We start from the raw sequence: 20000 nt of genomic DNA, 5'->3' as shown, positions 1-20000 counted from the left end.
CCCCAAAAAGACTAAAATAAGGATTTTCCAGAGAAGATCCAGATCTCAGGGAACTAGACCAAAGTTCTCAATTGGTATGAAATATATAGAGTACTGTACACACTCCAATTACTTAGATTTAAAAATAAGCTCAACTGGACACCCTAATGAGGCAGTGAATGAGCTGAGAGAGAAAGCACGCAGGGCATTCTACGCCATTAAAAAGCAATTGAATATGTCATTGAACCAATTGCACTTTATGGCAGCGAGGTGTGGGGTCCACTTGCAAAAGAAGATTTCATCAAATGGGACAAACATCCCATTGAAACCCTGCATGCAGAGTTCTGTAAGATTCTCCTACATGTCCAGAGGAAAACTACAAACAATGCATGCAGGGCAGAATTAGGCCAATATCCACTAATAATACAAACTCAAAAAAGAGCTATTAAGTTTTGGAAACATCTCAAATACAGTGACCCCCTCTCATATCATTACCAAGCCCTGCAATGCCAAGAGCTGAGCAAAGAAAAGAGTCCCCTCATCCAGCTGGTCCTGGGGCTGAGTTCACATACTTGTTCTTGTTCAATCAATCAGGATAAACCAAATTACAACACAGTCAAAACAAAACTATATTGTTTATTGGGAAACACAAACACAAACACAAAGCAAAATGCAGTTCTATCTGGCCCTAAATCGACAGTACACCGTGGCTAACTATTTGACCATGGTTTCTGATCAAAACCTCAGAAAAACCTTGACAAAGTACAGGCTCAGTGAGCACAGCCTTGAGAAGGGTAGACACAGGAAAACCTGGCTCCCTGTAGAGGAAAGGCTGTGCAATCACTGCACAACAGCAGAACCTGAGACGGAGCTGCATTTCCTGACAAAATGTCAAAAATATAAAACAATTAGAGAGTGTCATTTTCCCAAATTTGAAACCCTTATTCAAGGTTTAAAAGACCTCTCTGATGAGAGTAGGCTACCCGTCCTGTTGGGGCAGGACGCAGAGAGCTGTGGGTTGGCAGCGCACTACATTGCTGCCTGCCATAAGTTGAGGGACAGTGTCTGACAGACCAATCAACCTGCACATGTCCTCTACTGTATGCTTATTGTTATTGTTGAATGTATGGTTATTTTAACCCTTGGTTATTGTTGTTACTGTTGTCCCGTTGACAATCTTGATTCTCATTTGTATTTATTTTTATATTGTAAATATCCAAAATAAGCTTTGGCAACACGTACATTGTTACGTCACGCAAATAAAGCGAATTGAATTGAATTGGGAGAGAGAGATAGAGATATGAACATATGATGAGAGAGAGATAGAGATATGAACATATGATGAGAGAGAGAGATATGAACAAATAATGAGAGATAGAGAGAGATAGAGATATGAACATATGATGAGAGAGAGAGAGAGATAGATATGAACATATGATGAGATAGAGAGATAGAGATATGAACATATGATGAGAGAGAGATAGAGAGATGAACATATGTTGAGAGAGAGAGATAGAGATATGAACATATGATGAGAGAGAGAGAGATAGAGATATGAACATATGATGAGATAGAGAGATAGAGATATGAACATATGATGAGAGAGAGAGAGATAGAGATATGAACATATGATGAAAGAGAGGGAGAGATAGAGATATGAACATATGATGAGAGAGAGATAGAGATATGAACATATGATGAGAGAGAGAGAGAGAGATAGAGATATGAACATATGATGAGAGATAGAGAGATAGATATGAACATATGATGAGAGAGAGAGGTAGAGATAAAGAGATGAACATATGTTGAGAGAGAGAGAGAGAGAGAGAGAGAGATGAACATATGATGAGAGAGTGAGATGAATTTTTGAATGAGAGAGAGAGAGAGAGAGAGAGAGAGAGAGAGAGAGAGATGAACATATGATGAGAGAGTGAGATGAATTTTTGAATGAGAGAGAGAGAAAGAGAGAGAGGGAGAAAAAGAGAGAGATGTACATATGATGAGAGAGAGAGAGGCTGTGATCTGCATTGTGTTGCACTGCTGGGAGAGCTGCCTGTCTGGGGATGAACGTGTGCTGAGAGAGGTTATGGATGACCTGCAATGAGCAAACAACATTTTGGACAAGACACACGTGTTTTCACAATAATCTTGTGCAAGAAGGTCTTTTGACAAGAGAAAAAAATGAACAGAAAAATCAGAACAATATTGCACCAAACAGATCTTTGATCTTGACATATAATTTAGTTGTCAAGCCTTGCAGGAAGTACTGTATAAAAGAGCAATGGCATCTCATCATAACACAATAAGAACCAACGAAGCGGTCATCCATTGCCCTTTGGTTTGACGCCCACATGATCACACAGAGAGACAGACTAACGGTTACCAATTCCAGCTGTCATGTTCAGCCACCATTAGACCCATCAAGTGGCAACACAAATTACAGCTATTGGAAAGCAAGTGTACTTCAGGCCCAGTGACATTTAATTTAACACACCGGCTGTATGGACTGGCCAGTGGCATAATACTGACACACACACACAAACACACAGAGCTATAACACCAATGTATTGCCGTCGTTCCTGCAACGGACCAATGGTAAGACTGAATTAGTATCCCATAATAGAGCAGGACTGAGTTGCCATGTTGACCTCCCTGTGCATGACAATCATGGAGACAGTTTTATTACTCTAGTCACTGGTGCACATCACACTCACTCGGAATTGTCAGCAAGGCATGCTCCCTACAGGACCAGGACACACACACACACACACACACACACACACACACACACACACACACACACACACACACACACACACACACACACAGCCTTCTCAGACCTCAGATACACCAAAGACAGAATGGAATCTGCCTTAGGTTTTTGACTGAAGTAACTTTCCCTTTAGTGTATGAAGAGCATCCCACAATAACATGGAGACACGTAGGCAACATCAGCAGAGGGAATTAGTTGCCAGTGGGGAAGTCGACTGGAAAGGAGGTCAATGGGAGCAGATGATGAGGAGGAATAGGGCAATGGTGTTGGTGCCATGTTATATTAGGCCACTCCCTAATGCCAGGCGCTGGTATTAGAAAAACTCTACTGGGGGATGGAAGTGAGAGAATGAGATGCAGTGTCCACTGACTCCACTCTTAATGATTGTGACATGTTGGAACCAGGGCGACCACTGGCCTTCAACTCCTATTCTGGACTGATCCAACCAAGACTACAGGAGGAAACAGAAAGGACCAGGAGATGATGGAGGCCTGGGAAGAGCAGAGAGTCAGCTGCACTGCCCCCTGGATCATTTAAACCATTCAGTTTCCAATGGATATCTGTTTTGTTATGGTTTTATTTTTTATCAATAGGCCTCTTCAATTCGAACACTATCCATATCATCAAAGCTACGTATATACAAAAAAACATATAGTGGAATGCTATGTGTATAAATTAATATAGGTGCATATAGTGTACACCTCCTAATCCTTTTATGATATTTTTAAATAAAGTTTATGAATCAACTGTAATCTATAATCCATCCAGGCCGCTGCAGCATCCCTAGATCAGTAATGACCCCGTCTTAGCGGGAGATAAGCCATGCCACATAGATGTATTATACAAACGCGCCCTCTCCCCCCCTCCCTCCCTCCCTCCCTCCCTCCCTCCCTCCCTCCCCCAATCTATTTCTCTCTATCACTCCCTCACTGAATGTGCATGTGTGTGTGAGTGTATGTGAGAATCTGAGTGTATGGCATTTGTATGCATTTCTGTGCATTGAATGTGTGTCTGACTGATCACGTGAGATTTTGAGACAACAACAACAAACGTTGCTTTATGCTGGGTAAGCAGGCCTTGGTTGTGTCCCTTCCAGGCCAGCAGCCCAGAGTTGGGGGGGATTATCAAACATGATACATAACCATTCATGTTGCCTAACACCACCACAATGCATGACTGTAATACATGGTGTTCACTTATCTAGGTCCACCTACTCTGCAAGAAGCCAGCTCTGCGGAACTAAACAAACAATATGCAGTATAATACAGTAACCTGGATACCATGCAGTATGGTACCTACACTATAGGAGGAAGGTGAAGAGGAAGTTATTATATTGACTGTAGGTGATAAATAGCTGTCTAGTATTTCCCACAATCCCTCCCACCCACCCACCCTCCTCTCTTTCTCTCTCGCTGTCTTTCTTTTTACCATCCCCAGGGACCATCAGACACTGTAGTGTTCCCTACATTCTGGAGCTGATTAGCCAGGAGGTGGTGTGTGGTGGGTTGTGGGTAATGGTGCATTGTGGGTAGAGGAGGATGATATGGGGAGTGTTCCTTCGGGGACCACGGTTCAGTGGCTACCATAACTATGATGAATCAAATCAAATCCTCAAATCAAGCTTTATTTATACAGAACATATCAGACATGGGATTCAACACAATGTGCTTTACAGGAAATAACGAATAAAAACAAAATAATAGCTGAAATATTTACTACACAGCAAACAAAAGAATGGCAAACAGAACAACTAAAAGCACCCGACGGAAAAGCAAATCTAAAGAGATGTGTTTTAAGATCTTTTAAATATGTCCACAGATTCAGCCCCCCTCAGGTTCTACTGGGTACATAACTTAAAAGTAGGCCTGACATGTATTGGGATGCACAACCGTGCATTGATTTAAAAACCAATAGAAGAATCTTAAAATATATTCTAAAACTCACAGGCAGCCATTGCAAAGACATTAAAACCGGTGTAATGTGTGCTCTTCGTCTGTTCTTGGCCAGTACCCGTGCTGTAGCATTCTGTATGTTTTACAGTACAGAGACATTAAAACCGGTGTAATGTGTGCTCTCCGTCTGTTCTTGGCCAGTACCCGTGCCGTAGCATTCTGTATGTTTTGCAGTTGACTAATGGCTTTCTTGGGTTGAGCAGACAGGAGACCATTACTGTAGTCAAGCCTGTTTGTAATATGTATGAGTCTCTCTGTATCAGCTTGAGAGAGAAAACAGCCGCACCTTGGCAATGTTCCTCAGGTGGTAAAAAGCTATTTTGGTCACATTCCTAAAATGTGATTTGAAACGTAGTTCAGAATCTAAAATAACACCTACGTTGTTACCTGGTGTTTTATCTTTATTGCCTGTGAATTAAAATGTGCGGCTAGATTCTCTCTCTCTGTGCTTTGGCTCCAACAATAAGTTCCTTGGTCTTGTCTTGATTTAGCTGGAGGAAGTTGTGTGCCATCATAGTATTTAAATCACTAATACAGTCTAATAATTTATCTGTGGAGCTAAAATCCTCTGGTGACACAGAAATGTAAAGTTATGTATCGTCTGCGTAGCAATGAAAATCCCTGCTGTGCTTTCTGATAACGCTGCCAATGGGTAACATATATAAACTGAACAGTAGACCCAAAATCAAACCTTGTGGAACGCCACATGTGATGTGTATTTATTCTGAGTTACTGTATGTTCATCAAGGGTGACAAAAAACTCTTAACCATTTTAATAGGTCCTAAACCCATTTAGACCTGGACCAGAGAGGCCGACCCACCTTTTCAGTCTGTCCAAAAGGACATCATGGTCTACAGTGTCGAACGCAGCTCTTAAATCTAAGAGTACAAGGACAGAGAGCTGTTTAGCATCTGTGTTGGCTCTAAGCTCATATATCACTTTAACTAAGGCTGTCCCTGTGCTGTGGTGAGCATGAAAACCAGATTGGAATTTTTCTAAAATACTGTTGGCATTTAAGTAATATTTTAGCTGTTTGAACACCAATTTCTCCAGAATTCTGCTTCAGAACGGAAGGTTGGAGATTGGCCGAAAACTGCTAAGAGTTGAAGAATCTAGATTGCTTTTCTTCAGAAGGGGTTTCACCATAACAGTTTTTAGTGCAGTGGGGAGTGCCTGTGAACAGAGCGTGATTAACAATAGCCTGCACTTATTAAGATATGCAATTAAAAACTGTTTTGAAGAAGGTGGTGGGAATAGGATCGAGAAGACAGGTAAAAAAGTTGTGATATCACTTTCCTGAGCATGCCTTTGTCAAAGAGGGAAAATAAATTCATAGTGCCTTTGTCAAAGAGGGAAAATAAATCCATAGTGCATTTGTGTGAATCGGCCTGCTCCTGTAACTTGTGAAAATCCATGAAAAATGACATGGATGGAATCCCTCCTTCCTCCCCAAAGTTTGTGTTTTAGTTTAAATCTCCCTTCATTCAGTGTGAAGGATCTTTTTCATATCGTCTGGCTAATGGAAACACCTGTAGGGGGGCTGGGTGACAAGGAAGAAGAGGGTGGAGAGAGAACTTTAATTCTAGATTATAGTTCTTCTATTGAAGAAATACTCTGTAGCAGTGTAGCAGTGGAACATTGAGCCATGTCTAAGCCAAGAATACTATTCCAAGAACATTTGTCTGAAAATCAATAGACATGGATACTATGTGGAAGAAAAAGATAGGAAGAGTGCACTTCTGCCTGAGCTCTAGGATATGGGTGTGTGCTAATGAAAGCTAGATTGAACCGACTGGGAATGTGCAGTGCCTGTGATAAGGTTGTGTGCATGTGCGAGTGTGTAGCTCCCACACATCGACAGAGAGGTGTGAAGTTTCCCACATTGGATACACGTAAAATAAGAAATCAATGTCCTCTCTGTCTGCATTTCCTTCCACCTCTAGAGGGGATCTGACCGACTGTTCTGGTTTCTTCCTCTCTGCCTGCATTTCCTTCCACCTCTAGAGGAGATCTGACCGACTGGTCTGGTTTCTTCCTCTCTGCCTGCATTTCCTTCCACCTCTAGAGGGGATCTGACCAACTGTTCTGGTTTCTTCCTCTCTGCCTCCATAATCAAATCAGCAAACACTTCACGCTGTTCCTCTCTCTGCATAGCAACACAGATCCCACAGAGATCATATAGCCTACACATTCCAATGTATGGATAGAAGTGGCTGCTAAGTGGCATAAAGCATATTAATGATGCATTATGTGTCCTATGTATGTGTCTAGTGATGTGGGATATTCTAGCCTACCGCAGATGTTGGCTTGGTGCTAATAGGTGGCCTTAGTGAAGAGCTGGAGCTTATTCAGGAAGGTGTAACATTACAGGGTAATCAGAGATAAATATATCCCATCACAGACAATAAGTAATCGTGTTAGCCCTATACAGTACATTACTATCTGTGACATTCTGTACATTTCACCTCCCTGAACACGCTCCTGTGTCAGTGTTTTAAAGCAGGAAGAAGGCCAAAGGTCAAAGGATGTAGATCTGTCCAACCCCATAATCTGGAACGGTCCTTGCTAGACTGGATCTGTGGGACATCCCCACTCTGACATAACCATTGAAGTTAAAATATTAAATGGTTAAGGTATGGGTTAAGGAAAGGGTTAGGTAAGGGTTATGGTTAGGTTTGGTTTGGGGTAGGGCTTAAGGTTAGGGTTCAAGGTAGGGATGTTCCCAGGATCCCAGAAAACCAATCTAGAACACACTTTGGGAACAAAACTCTGTATAAGGAAATAAATTGGTGGATGAGAAGAGACGTCGCCAATCCTACTGCCAAACTTAGAGAATCGAGGTCACGGAAAAAGACTGGCCACAAACACACTACTGTGCAAACACACACACACACACACACACACACACACACACAATCCCTGGGAACTCTTTGACACTGATCTGGATGGGTCTGCTGGTCTCCTGCCAACTCCATGTGGCACCAGTTGTCATGGCTTAAGTAAGCTCTACTACCCTGCTGACCCCATCCACACCTGCTGCAAAACAGCAAACTGATGGGATAGACAACAGAAAGCTTGTAATGGGATAGACAACATTTAGACATCAGTGATCGGCTTTGACATGTTCTTTGTTCTTTTATAGCTAAGTTTGTTTAACTAAGGGTTAAAAGTGAAACAATTTATGTGACTGTATAAAGAGCCGTCCACATCAATAGAACCGTCTGCTGTGTCAGTAGACTGGATGAAACACAGTCAACAGTTTGGACACACCTTCTCATTCCAGGGGTTTTCTTTATTTTTACTATTTTCTACATTGTCTAATAATAGTGAAGACATCAAAACTATGAAATAACACATATGGAATCAATTAGTAACCAAATAAGTGTTAAACAAATCAATATTTATTTCATATCTGAGATTCTTCCAATAGTGTATCGGTTGTCATCCGGAGAAAGAGAGAAGGACCAATGCCCAGCGTGGTAAGCGTCCATTATTTTAATAAGACAACTGAACACCGAACAAAACAACAAAAACGACAAACGAACAGTCCTGTAAGGTGATGAAGAAACACTAAACAGAAAATAATCACCCACAACCAAACTGGGGAAAACAGGCTACCTACTGTAAGTATGATTCTCAATCAGAGACAACGATCGACAGCTGCCTCTGATTGAGAACCATACCAGGCCAAACACAGAAATACAACATAGAACAAAGAACATAGACTACACACCCCAACTCACGCCCTGACCAAACTAACACAAAGACAAAATAAAGGAACTAAGGTCAGAACGTGACAAATAGCCACCCTTTGCCTTGATGAAAGCTTTGCACACTCTTGGCATTCTCTAAACCAACTTCATGAAGTAGTCACCTGGAATGCATTTCAATTAACAGGTCTGCCTTGTTAAAAGTTAATTTGTGGAATTTCTTTCCATCTTAATGTGTTTGAGCCAATCTGTTGTGTTGTGACAAGGTAAGGGTGGTATACAGAAGATAGCCTTATTTGGTAAAAGACCAAGTCCATATTATGGCAAGAACAGCTCAAATAAGCAAAGTTAAACGACAATCCATCATTACTTTAAGACATGAAGGTCAGCCAATGCGGAACATTTCAATAACTTTTAAAGTTTCTTCAAGTGCAGTTGCAAAAACCATCAAGCGCTATGATGAAATCTCATGATGAACACCACAGGAAAGGAAGACCCAGATTTACCTCTGCTGCAGAGATTAAGTTCATTGGAGTTACCAGCCTCAGAGATTGCAGACCAAATAAATGCTTCACAGAGTTCAAGTAACAGACACATCTCAACATCAACTGTTCAGAGGAGACTGTATGAATCAGGCCTTCATGGTTAAATTGCACCAATAAGAAGAAGATACTTGCTTGGACCAAGAAACACGAGCAGTGGACATTAGACTGGTGGAAATCTGTCCTTTGGTCTGATGTGTCCAAATTTGAGATTTTTGGTTCCAACCGCCGTGTCTTTGTGAAACACAGAATAGCTGAACGGATGATCGCTGCATATGTGGTTCCCACCGTGAAGCATGGAGGAGGAGGTGTGATGGTGTGGTGCTTTGCTGGTGGCACTGTCTGATTTATTTAAAATTCAAGGCACACTTAACCAGCATGGCTACCACAGCATTGTGCAGCGATACGCCATCCCATCTGGTTCGCGCTTAGTGGGACCATAATTTGTTTTTCAACCGGCCAATGACCCAACCCACCTCCAGGCTGTGAAGGGGCTATTTGACCAAGAAGGAGAGTAATGGAGTGCTGCATCAGATGACCTGGCCTCCACAATCACCCAACCTCAACCCAATTAAGATGGTTTGGGATGAGTTGGACCGCAGAGTGAAGGAAAAGCAGCCAACAAGGAAAAGTAGCCAGTGCTCAGCATATGTGGGAACTCCTTCAATACTGATAGAAAAGCATTCCAGGTGAAGCTGGTTGAGAGAATAACAATACCAATCTAAAATATAAAATATGTTTTGATTTGTTCAACAACACTTTTTTGGTTACTACATGAGTTATTTAATGTCTTCACTATTATTCTACAATGTACAAAATAGTAAAAAATTTAAGTAAAGCGGTTGAATGAGTAGTTGTGTCCAAACTTGTGACTGGTATTGTACATCTAACCGGAGATGGGATCAAGATCTCAATTAGCTAATGTCATCTTACTTGATTGGATGGGGAGATTTACAGAGACAGATAGGAAGTGTGTGTGTGTGTGTGTGTGTGTTTGTGTGTGTGTGCGTGTGTGCATGTGTGTGTTTGTGCGTGTGTGTTTGTGTGTGTGTGTGTGTGCGTGTGTGCATGTGTGTGTTTGTGTGTGTGTGAACGCATGCACACATCTTACATTTTACTACTACACTGAGGACCTCGGTTTACCCTCTCATTCATAAAACAGGTAATGTATAAAAATATAAATTTGACTCTTATTTTACCAGGTAAGTTGACTGAGAACACATTCTCATTTACAGCAACGACCTCGGGAAAAGTTACAGGGGAAAGAACTTTCCTCGTTCTTCAACTCAGATCTCTGAGGCTTTGGTTGCATAATTTAGTAATGGGAAAGTGTGTCTCTTTGACCCTGTTCCAAATTCCCCACCACTTCCACTACCAGTCATGTTGTGACTTGGTGGACTTCCTTAGGGCCTTGTAAAGCTGGAGGTGTCTTGCTATCGGCGACTGGGCTTTATTTCCTGAGAGGAATGAGCTCCCTTTGTTTCACTATCATGAATAATGTAGTAATAAGCAGCTGTTAATGTGTTTAAAGGGCGTTTAAGGGGTTTTGTAGGTGTTAAGGGGTTTGTAGGATGTTAGCTGGCACAGAGGAGGCCAGTGTCGATGATGATATAAAGACAGGACAGATTGTTTACCTCCAGTCCTTATGCCTTATGTAAACCTGGCCTATTTACTCTGGCTTAAACCCATCTACCTCTTTAACTATTCATCTCTCTCTCTCTCTCAATCTATCCCTCTCTCATTTTTCTAAATCTATCCCCCCCTCTCTCTCTTTCTCTCTCTCTCTCTCTCTCTATTTCTCAATATATCCCTCTCTCTCTCCCTCTTTCTCAATGTATCTCTCTCTCTCTCCATCACACTCTGTCTCTCTCTCGCTCATCCTGCTGCATTGACTTGACTGCCAGAGGTGAGCCTATTGCCTGTCAGCTTATCTTCTATGCACCCCTGTACTCCATGTACACTGAACAAAAATATAAATGTAACATGTAAAGTGTTGGTCCCATGTTTAAGAGCTGAAGTAAAAGATACCAGAAATGTTCCATTCTCACAAAAAGCTTATTTCTCTCAAATTTTGTTCACAAATGTGTTTATATCCCCTGTTAGTGAGCATTTCTCCATCCACCTGATAAGCGTGGCAAATCAAGAAGCTGATTAAAAAGCATGATCATTACACATGATCATTGTCCAGCTTGTGCTGGGGACAATACAAGGCCACTTTAAAATGCACAGATTTGTCACACAACACAATGCCACAGATGTCTCAAGTTTTGAAGGAGTGTGCAATTGGCTGTCAGAATTGGCTGCAGGAATGTCCACCAGAGTTGTTGACGGATAATTTAATGTTAATTTCTCTACCATAAGCTTCCTCCAATGTCGTTTTAGAGAATTTGGCAGTACGTCCAGCCGGCCTCACAACCGCAGACCACGTGTAACCACGCCAGCCCAGGCCCTCCACTTCCGGCTTCTTCACCTATGGGATTGTCTGAGACCAGCCAACCGGACAGCTGATGGAACTGTGGGTTTGCACAACCAAATCATTTCTGCACAAATTGTCATTAACTAAGGGAATCTCATCTGCGTACTCGTCGTCCTCATTAGGGTGTTGACCTGACTGCAGTTCGAAGTTGTCAGTGACTTCAGTGGGTAAATGCTCAAGGCCACTGGCACACTGGAGAAGTGTGCTCTTCACAGATGAATCCCGGTTTCAACTGTACCGGGCAGATGGAAGACGTGGCGTCGTGTGGGCAAGTGGTTTGCTGATGTCAACGTTGTGAACAGAGTTCGATAACAATTTGAATGCACAGAGATACCATGACGAGATCCTGAGGCCCATTGTCGTGCCATTCATCCACCGTCATCACCTCATGTTTCAGCATGATAATGCACGGCCCCATTTCGCAAGGATCTGTACAGAATTCCTGGAAGCTGAAAATGTCCCAGTTCTTCCATGGCCTGCATACTCACTAGTGTCACGCCCTGGTCTTAGTATTTTGTGTTTTCTTTATTATTTTGGTCAGGCCAGGGTGTGACATGGGTTATTTATGTGGTGTGTTTTGTCTTGGAGTTTTTGTAGGTCATGGGATTGTGGTGTAGTATAGTTGTCTAGAATAGTCTATGGCTGCCTGGAGTGGTTCTCAATCAGAGGCAGTTGTTTATCGTGGTCTCTGATTGGGAACCATATTTAGGCAGCCATATTCTTTGAGTGTTTCGTGGGTGATTGTTCCTGTCTCAGTGTTTGTTTGCACCAGATAAGGCTGTTCAGGTTTTCACGTTACGTTTATTGTTTTGTATTGTTCGTGTTTATCTTTTATTAAAGATGAATCAAAATAACCACGCTGCATTTTGGTCCTCCTCTCCTTCGACGGAAGAAAACCTTAACAACTAGCCATGTCAACCATTGAGCACGTTTGGGATGCTCTGGATCGACGTGTACGACAGCGTTCAGTTCCCGCCAATATCCAGCAACTTCGCACAGCCATTGAAAAAGAGTGGGACAACATTCCACAGGCCACAATGTGAAGGAGATGTGTTGCGCTGCGTGAGACAAATGGTGGTCACACCAGATACTAACTGGTTTTCTGATCCACACCCCTACCTTTAAGGTATTTGTGACCAGTAGATGCATAACTGTATTCCCAGTCATGTGAAATCCATAGATTAGGGCCTAATGAATTCATTTCAATTAACAGATTTCCTTATTTGATCTGTAACCCAGTAAAATCCTAGAAATTGTTGCAAGTTGCATTTATATTTTTGTTCAGTATATATATCACACAACACACGCTCCTCTGGCCAAGAATGCATACTATGTGTGTGTGTGTGGCTCTTCCCTCTCGCTTTGTGGCTCTTCCCTCTCGCTGTCTTGATCATACTTTCATACCCTTATTTGTTTAGTTGGTGCTCTATGCTCCCATCAGTGGAGGCAGGCAGCTGGACAGAGGGTGGGGAGAGGGGTGTGTGTGTGTGTGTGTGTGTGTGTGTGTGTGTGTGTGTGTGTGTGTGTGTGTGTGTGTGTGTGTGTGTGTGTGTGTGTGTGTGTGTGTGTGTGACCGGGTGTATGTGTTTGTGCTAATGCTAGTACCACAGAGCTATTGCGGTCACTTATGCAGCCTCCTCTCCACCTACTGTAGCAGACCTTTCCTTCCTCCATATACACCCTCTTATGATGATTAATTCATTACAGACATCATATCCTTTCCTCTCAGCCTGGTGTGTGTGTGTAGCTCTGGGAAAACATACAGTGCTGTGGGTTTGTGCACAGAACTACAGGGCTCAGCTCTATGATCATATGTCAAAGCAGGGTTAGCTAGCTAGCCTCAGAGTACAGTACAAAGAAAGGAGGGCTAGCTAGCTACCAAGTCTCTAATTAGAACAGGCAGGAGGTATCCTCTCAAAGCTAGCTAGATAGCCTGTGAGATTAGAACACAGAAAGAGGACTGCTAGCTAGCTACTTACAGCTAACCTTTAGAGCACAGAGTGAGGAGCGCTGCCTAGCTAGCTAGCCGCTGAAAGGAGAACATAGTGAGCGGAGGCAGATTGCGCAGGTGTTGGTTTAAAGCAGTTTCCTTAGCTAAGCTTAGTGATTAGCAGAGTCAAGCAGCACGTTTTAGCTCAGCTAACCAGCCTCTGGAGGGAATGTGAGTGGCCAGGACGGAACCGATTTGTTCCAGGGACCTTTAGGGAATGAATGGTTCCTACCTTATTAAGCATGGTAAGCTGGTTAGCAGTGTTACAGTGGACCACAAATTTACAGTAGGATAACAGTCACGGCTGTCCTGTCCAAAACACAGACACACAGACCTATTTGGAAGGAGTCCATTAACAGTCAATGTATTTGCGTGCTTGTTGGATTGTTCAGAAGAAGCGTACACAGTGTAAGGTACTAAATATGTCACAAGGGAAATATATGAACTGCACAGTTGTATGCTCATGTTGTTCATCGCCATATGTTATTACAGTGCATACAACAGTCTGCAGGCATTTCTCTTTTCCTTCAACGTTTTCATTTGCACGTCTTCATCCCCATGACCTCACCTCTATAATTGCTACAGCTTGTAATTACCCAGCTGCCATTGCAAGCTGACAGGTACCGTGCTATGGGCGACTGATGGGCTTGTCGTGTTAAACTGGCCCTGACCCGGCCCCCTGTCACACACACACACACACACACACACACACAAACAAGCACACACAAACACACACAGTGGCCACAGCCAGCAGTAACAGCAGGATCGAACCAAGTCCATGTAATTACTTAGCCTCCCCATGTCCAGGGCCTGTAGGTGTAGTGGTGACAGCTCCAAACACACAACAACCACCCACTACTAGTGCACACACACACACACACACACACACACACACACAGAGTAATGAGGCGTGTCGTTAGAGCATGCACGGTACTACACAGGATGGGATGGCAGTGTGTGAGTTAGGTTGGTGCGTGTATGGGTGCAAGTGTGTCTTTGAATCTCTCTCTCTCTGTAGGCCTATGTGTGTGTGTGTCTTAGAAAGAAAGTGCTAGACTGGAGGTGTGTGTAAGTTGAATCTCACTGTCACACTGTCTCTCTCCTTTTGTCTACCAGCGTGAATATTCAAAGCTACTGATTAGGAATTCTTCCTCGGTTGTCAGGAGAGAAGGAGAAATTAAAGCATGAATACGACGATGCCAGAGGAGCAGACAGCTACACTTAGAAAGCAGAAGGACTCTCAGCTTTGAAAGAGAAAGAGCGAGTGACAGAGACAGAAAGAAACTGAGACAGAGGAAAGGGGAGACAAAGACCAAATCTGTTGAGCTTAGAGGACGGTGTGCATGCCTAATTGTCTGCGAATGTGTGTGTCTCAGTCCATCCTCCACCTGGGGCGAGCAGCCATGCTAGAGCTGAACAGCTGGACTCTTCTGCTAAACCCGCCAAAATAATAGCAGCAATTTGGCACTTGATGAATCCTAGGGAGACGTGAGGGGCTGTGTCCCAAATTACACCATATTCACCATTTAGTGCATTAACAGTAGTGCACTAGATAGGGAATAGGGTGTCATTGGGGAAGCAATCCCATTTCATCCCCTTCCATCTACACCCTGATAGCATAATGCTCCTCCAGTCTTTAGCACAATGCAATCTGATGTTTGAGTGTAATTGTGAACAACAAACGGCTTTAATCATTTGTGAATGTGCCTATGTTTTCTTTTGAGAGCTGCATGCTTCCTGTTAATGGTAGGCTGCTTCACACAATGGAACACAAGGACAGGTCGAGTGCTCTCCAGTAGGCTTTCTGTAGACATGTAAACATACACACAAACACATAGGAACAGGCTACCAGCCAAGTGGAAATGCTTGAATTAAGTACTTGACACACATCCCGGCCCTCATTTCTTAGCGATGCCCTCACGAGACCCCTCCTAGCTCAGAGGTCAGAGGTCAGGCCTCAGAGAGAGGGCTGTGTGTATGCGCATGCGTGTGTGTTTGTGCATCTGTGCATGTGTGTGCGCGTGAGGGGGTGGGGGTAGGCACTAGGCAGTTGTTCCATTGGAGGTGGAAGAGGAGGAGGAGGAGGAGGAGCAGGAACAAAGGACTGAGAGGTAAAGGGATTCCATTGTGTTTTCTCTGTGGACAGAAGACAGTACAGCATCTGTCACAGAAGCCTTAGCACTGCCATGCTAGGGACAATAGAACGACCAAGTGTCCATCTCTGAGGATGAAGTGGTGATGGCTGGCGGGCGGTTGTAGACAGACTCTTTGTAGGATTCAATAGAACAGCCTCCATTTACTACGGTCTTTCTGAAGCCCCAAAGAGGAGCAGACAGCTATGGAACTACCCTGTCAATTACTACCAGGAGTGCATGACAATTATCTCTTCTTCCTCCTTAAATGTGCACTTGTTCACTTCCCTTCCTGGATTTGAAAGGAAATTACTGGTATATAGAAAATTCCTCTAGCCCATGCCATCACCAATCAAATGATTTTTGAATTTGTTGGGAGTAGTGAACGAGCAGGAAGAAGGAGAGATTATTGGGACTTACCCCAGGCATGTGCAAAACAGGATGTGATAGACCCCAAAGGTATGGCTAAAACAAACATGGAAACACAAGGAAAGAAAGACACACCTTACTGCTAACTAATATAACAGATGCTATTGGTGTCAAATGGTTTGCTTTTGCAGCTTGGATGCACTAATTAGGTGGAATACATTCTCAAAATCTCTCAGCGCATTTACACATTCATTGAGATTTTTCCCTCGATGTCTTCCCTCTCCATGCGATGCCAGGGACACCAGGAATACTGCACTCAGGAGAACCTCCCTTCTCCCCTCTCTCCTCCTTCCTTTAACATATCATCCCCATGGATATCTTCCTCCTCTGGGAAATATAGGAATCCACCACTCCCCTCCCCTCTCTTCTCCCCAAAACATCTCTCCTCCATGTATCTCTGCACAGATATACTGTACATCTATGTACTGTCATTGAGAGAAAAATCACTGAGGAATATGTATTGCTCGCAACCCAACCCTTTTCTTTATAAATCAGGTTGGGTCCAGATGAGCCTCCAATCCATAGTCTACAATCCCACACACCACCAGACAGATGTGCTGAGCTTGGACAAAACAGTGTAATTGTGTTGTACGTCGGGGGCAGAACGGGTCACCAAGAGACCCCCGAGACCTCATCAACGTGCCACGTCAATGCAGATCTCTCAACACGGTCTCCAAAACAATAACACACTGTAGACCGCTACAATACAGGAATATAAAAACCTCCCCGTAGAAATCCATCGCATTTCTGAATACTACCACATCCATCCACACTAGCAAGACAAACTAGCATCACAATGCAGACTGTTAGGATACTGTGGAAGTTGCAGATCTCTCTAACAGTAGCACACTGTACACTGAAATAATACAGGCCAATATGAAACAAATGCGGTGCATTTCAGTATCGTGACACAATTAATTAAAAACAGAGAGGGGGAGGGGAGATGATGGCAGGGAGAGAAAGGGGGGAGTTGTGAAGGGGAAAGGGATGAAGATAGAGAGAAAGCCAGAGAGAGAGAGAAAGACAGAGAGAGAGAGAGAGAGAAAAAAAGCCAGAGAGAGAGAGAGAAAGCCAGAGAGGGAGAGAGAAAGCCAGAGAGAGAAAGCCAGAGAGAGAGAGAGAGAGAGAAATCCAGAGAGAGAGAGAGAGAAAGCCAGAGAGAGAGAGAGAGAGAGAGAGAGAGAGAGAGAAAGCCAGAGAGAGAGAGAGAAAGCCAGAGAGAGAGAGAGAAAGCCAGTGAGAGAGAGAGAGAAAGCCAGAGAGAGAGAGAGAGAGAGAGAGAGAAAGCTAGAGAGAGAGAAAGCTAGAGAGAGAGAGAGAAAGCCAGAGAGAGAGAAAGCCAGAGAGAGAGAGAGAAAGCCAGAGAGAGAGAGAGAAAGCCAGAGAGAGAGAGAGAGAGAGAGAAAGCCAGAGAGAGAGAGAGAGAAAGCTAGAGAGCGAGAGAGAGAAAGCCAGAGAGAGAGAAAGCCAGAGAGAGAGAGAGAAAGCCAGAGATAGAGAGAGAAAGCCAGAGAGAGAGAGAAAGCCAGAGAGAGAGAGAGAGAGAGAAAGCCAGAGAGAGAGAGAGAGAGAGAGAGAGAAAGCCAGAGAGAGAGAGAGAGAAAGCTAGAGAGAGAGAGAGAAAGCCAGAGAGAGAGAAAGCCAGAGAGAGAGAGAGAAAGCCAGAGATAGAGAGAGAAAGCCAGAGAGAGAGAGAAAGAGAGAGAGAGAGAGAAAGCCAGAGAGGGAGAGAGAAAGCCAGAGAGAGAAAGCCAGAGAGAGAGAGAAAGCCAGAGAGCGAAAGCCAGAGAGAGAGAGAAAGCCAGAGAGAGAGAGAGAAAGCCAGAGGGAGAGAGAGAGAGAGAGAGAAAGCCAGAGAGAGAGAGAGAGAAAGCCAGAGAGAGAGAGAGAGAAAGCCAGAGAGAGAGAGAGAAAGCCAGAGAGAGAGCGAGAGAAAGCCAGAGAGAGAGAGAGAGAGAGAAAGCTGGAGAGAGAGAAAGCTAGAGAGAGAGAGAGAGAAAGCCAGAGAGAGAGAGAGAAAGCCAGAGAGAGAGAGAGAGAGAGAGAGAAAGCCAGAGAGAGAGAGAAAGCTAGAGAGAGAGAGAGAGAAAGACAGAGAGAGAGAAAGCCAGAGAGAGAGAGAGAAAGCCAGAGAGAGAGAGAGAGAGAGAAAGCCAGAGAGAGAGAGAAAGCTAGAGAGAGAGAGAGAAAGCCAGAGAGAGAGAGAGAGAGAAAGCCAGAGAAATAGAGAGAGAGAGAAAGCCAGAGAGTGAGAGAGAGAAAGCCAGAGAGAAAGCCAGAGAGAGAGAGAGAGAGAAAGCCAGAGAGAGAGAGAGAGAGAGAGAAAGCCAGAGAGAGAGAGAGAGAGAGAAAGCTAGAGAGAGAGAGAGAGAAAGCCAGAGAGAGAGAAAGCCAGAGAGAGAGAAAGCCAGAGAGAGAGAGAGAAAGCCAGATATAGAGAGAGAAAGCCAGAGAGAGAGAGAGAAAGAGAGAGAGAGAGAGAAAGCCAGAGAGAGAGAGGGACATCTCCTGGTGAGACAGCAGTCTAATAGGACATTGATCTTTCCCAGCGTATCCCAAGGACCCATCCTGTTCCACAGGGTCAGCATACAAGCATTCATCCATCCCCTTCCCCCATCACCCTCTTATCTCCCCCTTCTCTCCTTCCCCCTTCTATGCCCTTCCCATCCAACATCCATCGGTCCCCTCCCCATCGCCTTTACTCCGCCTTTACTCCCCCTTCCCCATCACTCCCCTTCCCCCTTTGCTTCCATTCAGTCACAAAGCATTAGTGAGGTCAGGCACTGATGTTGGGCGATTAGGCCTGGCTTGCAGTCGACATTCCAATTCATCCCAAAGGTGTTTGATGAGGTTGAGGTCAGGGCTCTGTGTAGGCTAGTCAAGTTCTTACACACCGATCTCAACAAATAATTTCTGTATGGACCTCGCTTCGTGCACAGGGGCATTGTCATGCTGAAATAGGAAAGGGCCTTCCCCAAACTGTTGCCACAAAGTTGGAAGCACAGAATCGTCAAGAATGTCATTGTATGCTGTAGTGTTAAGATTTATTTTCACTGGAACTAAGGGGAACCATGAAATATAGCCCCAGATCATTATTCCTCCTCCACCAAACTGTACAGTTGGCACTATGCATTGGGACAGAATCGTCCGTCGGACTGCCAGATGGTGAAACGTGATTCATCACTCCAGAGAACGCGTTTCCACTGCTCCAGAGTCCAATGTCCAAGTGTCCAGCCGACACTTGGCATTGCGCATGGTGATCTTAGCTTTGTGTGTGGCTGTTCGGCCATGGAAACCCATTTCATTAAGCTGTCGACAAACAGTTATTGTGCTGACGTTGCTTCCAGAGGCAGTTTGGAACTGGATATTGAGTGTTGCAACCGAGGACAGGCCATTTTTACGTGCTACGTGCTTCAGCACCCATTTCGTGAGCTTGTGTGGCCAACTACTTCGCGGCTGAGCTGATGTTGCTCCTAGACTTTTCTATTTCACAATAACATCGCTTACAGTTGACAGGGGCAGCTCTAGCAGGGCAGACATTTGATGAACTGACTTGTTGGAAAGGTGGCATGTTGAAAGTCACTCTTCAGTAAGGCCTTTCTACTGCTAATGTTTGTCTATGGAGATTACTTGGCTGTGTGCTCGACTTTATACACCCGTCAGCAACGAGTGTGGCTGAAATAGCCGAATCCACTAATTTGAAGGCGTGTCCACTTACTTTTGTATATATAAAGTACCTTATAACACAGAGACAATAAATTATGTTTCTGCAATTATACAACTGCTCATATGTAGCATAATAAAAATGTATGAACATGTATTGGTCATCAACATCATTCTAACGTGCAGCTCACTCGTTTGCAACAAGCAGGTTCATAGTTCAAACACATGTTCATAAGGGAACCTATGCACACAGCGTCAGCATCCACCACCCCACCGGTAATGCAACTCGTCAACTGCATGTGTCAGATTGTGATAAATGTGTCCAACAGCGGTTTGTAGCGGTTGGAGCAGTA

At 43.9% G+C, this 20000-nt stretch overlaps 1 protein-coding gene across 1 annotated transcript in view; it reads right to left on the bottom strand.

Moving 5' to 3' along the window:
• The window catches only part of LOC110489408 (thrombospondin type-1 domain-containing protein 7A), a 168857-nt gene that overhangs the window by 147414 nt on the left and 1443 nt on the right, over positions 1 to 20000 (bottom strand). The window lies entirely within an intron of this gene.

Source organism: Oncorhynchus mykiss, chromosome 30 (genome assembly GCF_057628025.1).
Source record: "Oncorhynchus mykiss isolate SJ-2025 chromosome 30, ASM5762802v1, whole genome shotgun sequence".
NCBI classification, from domain to species: domain Eukaryota; kingdom Metazoa; phylum Chordata; class Actinopteri; order Salmoniformes; family Salmonidae; genus Oncorhynchus; species Oncorhynchus mykiss.
This window is presented reverse-complemented; position numbering and strand designations above follow the sequence as displayed.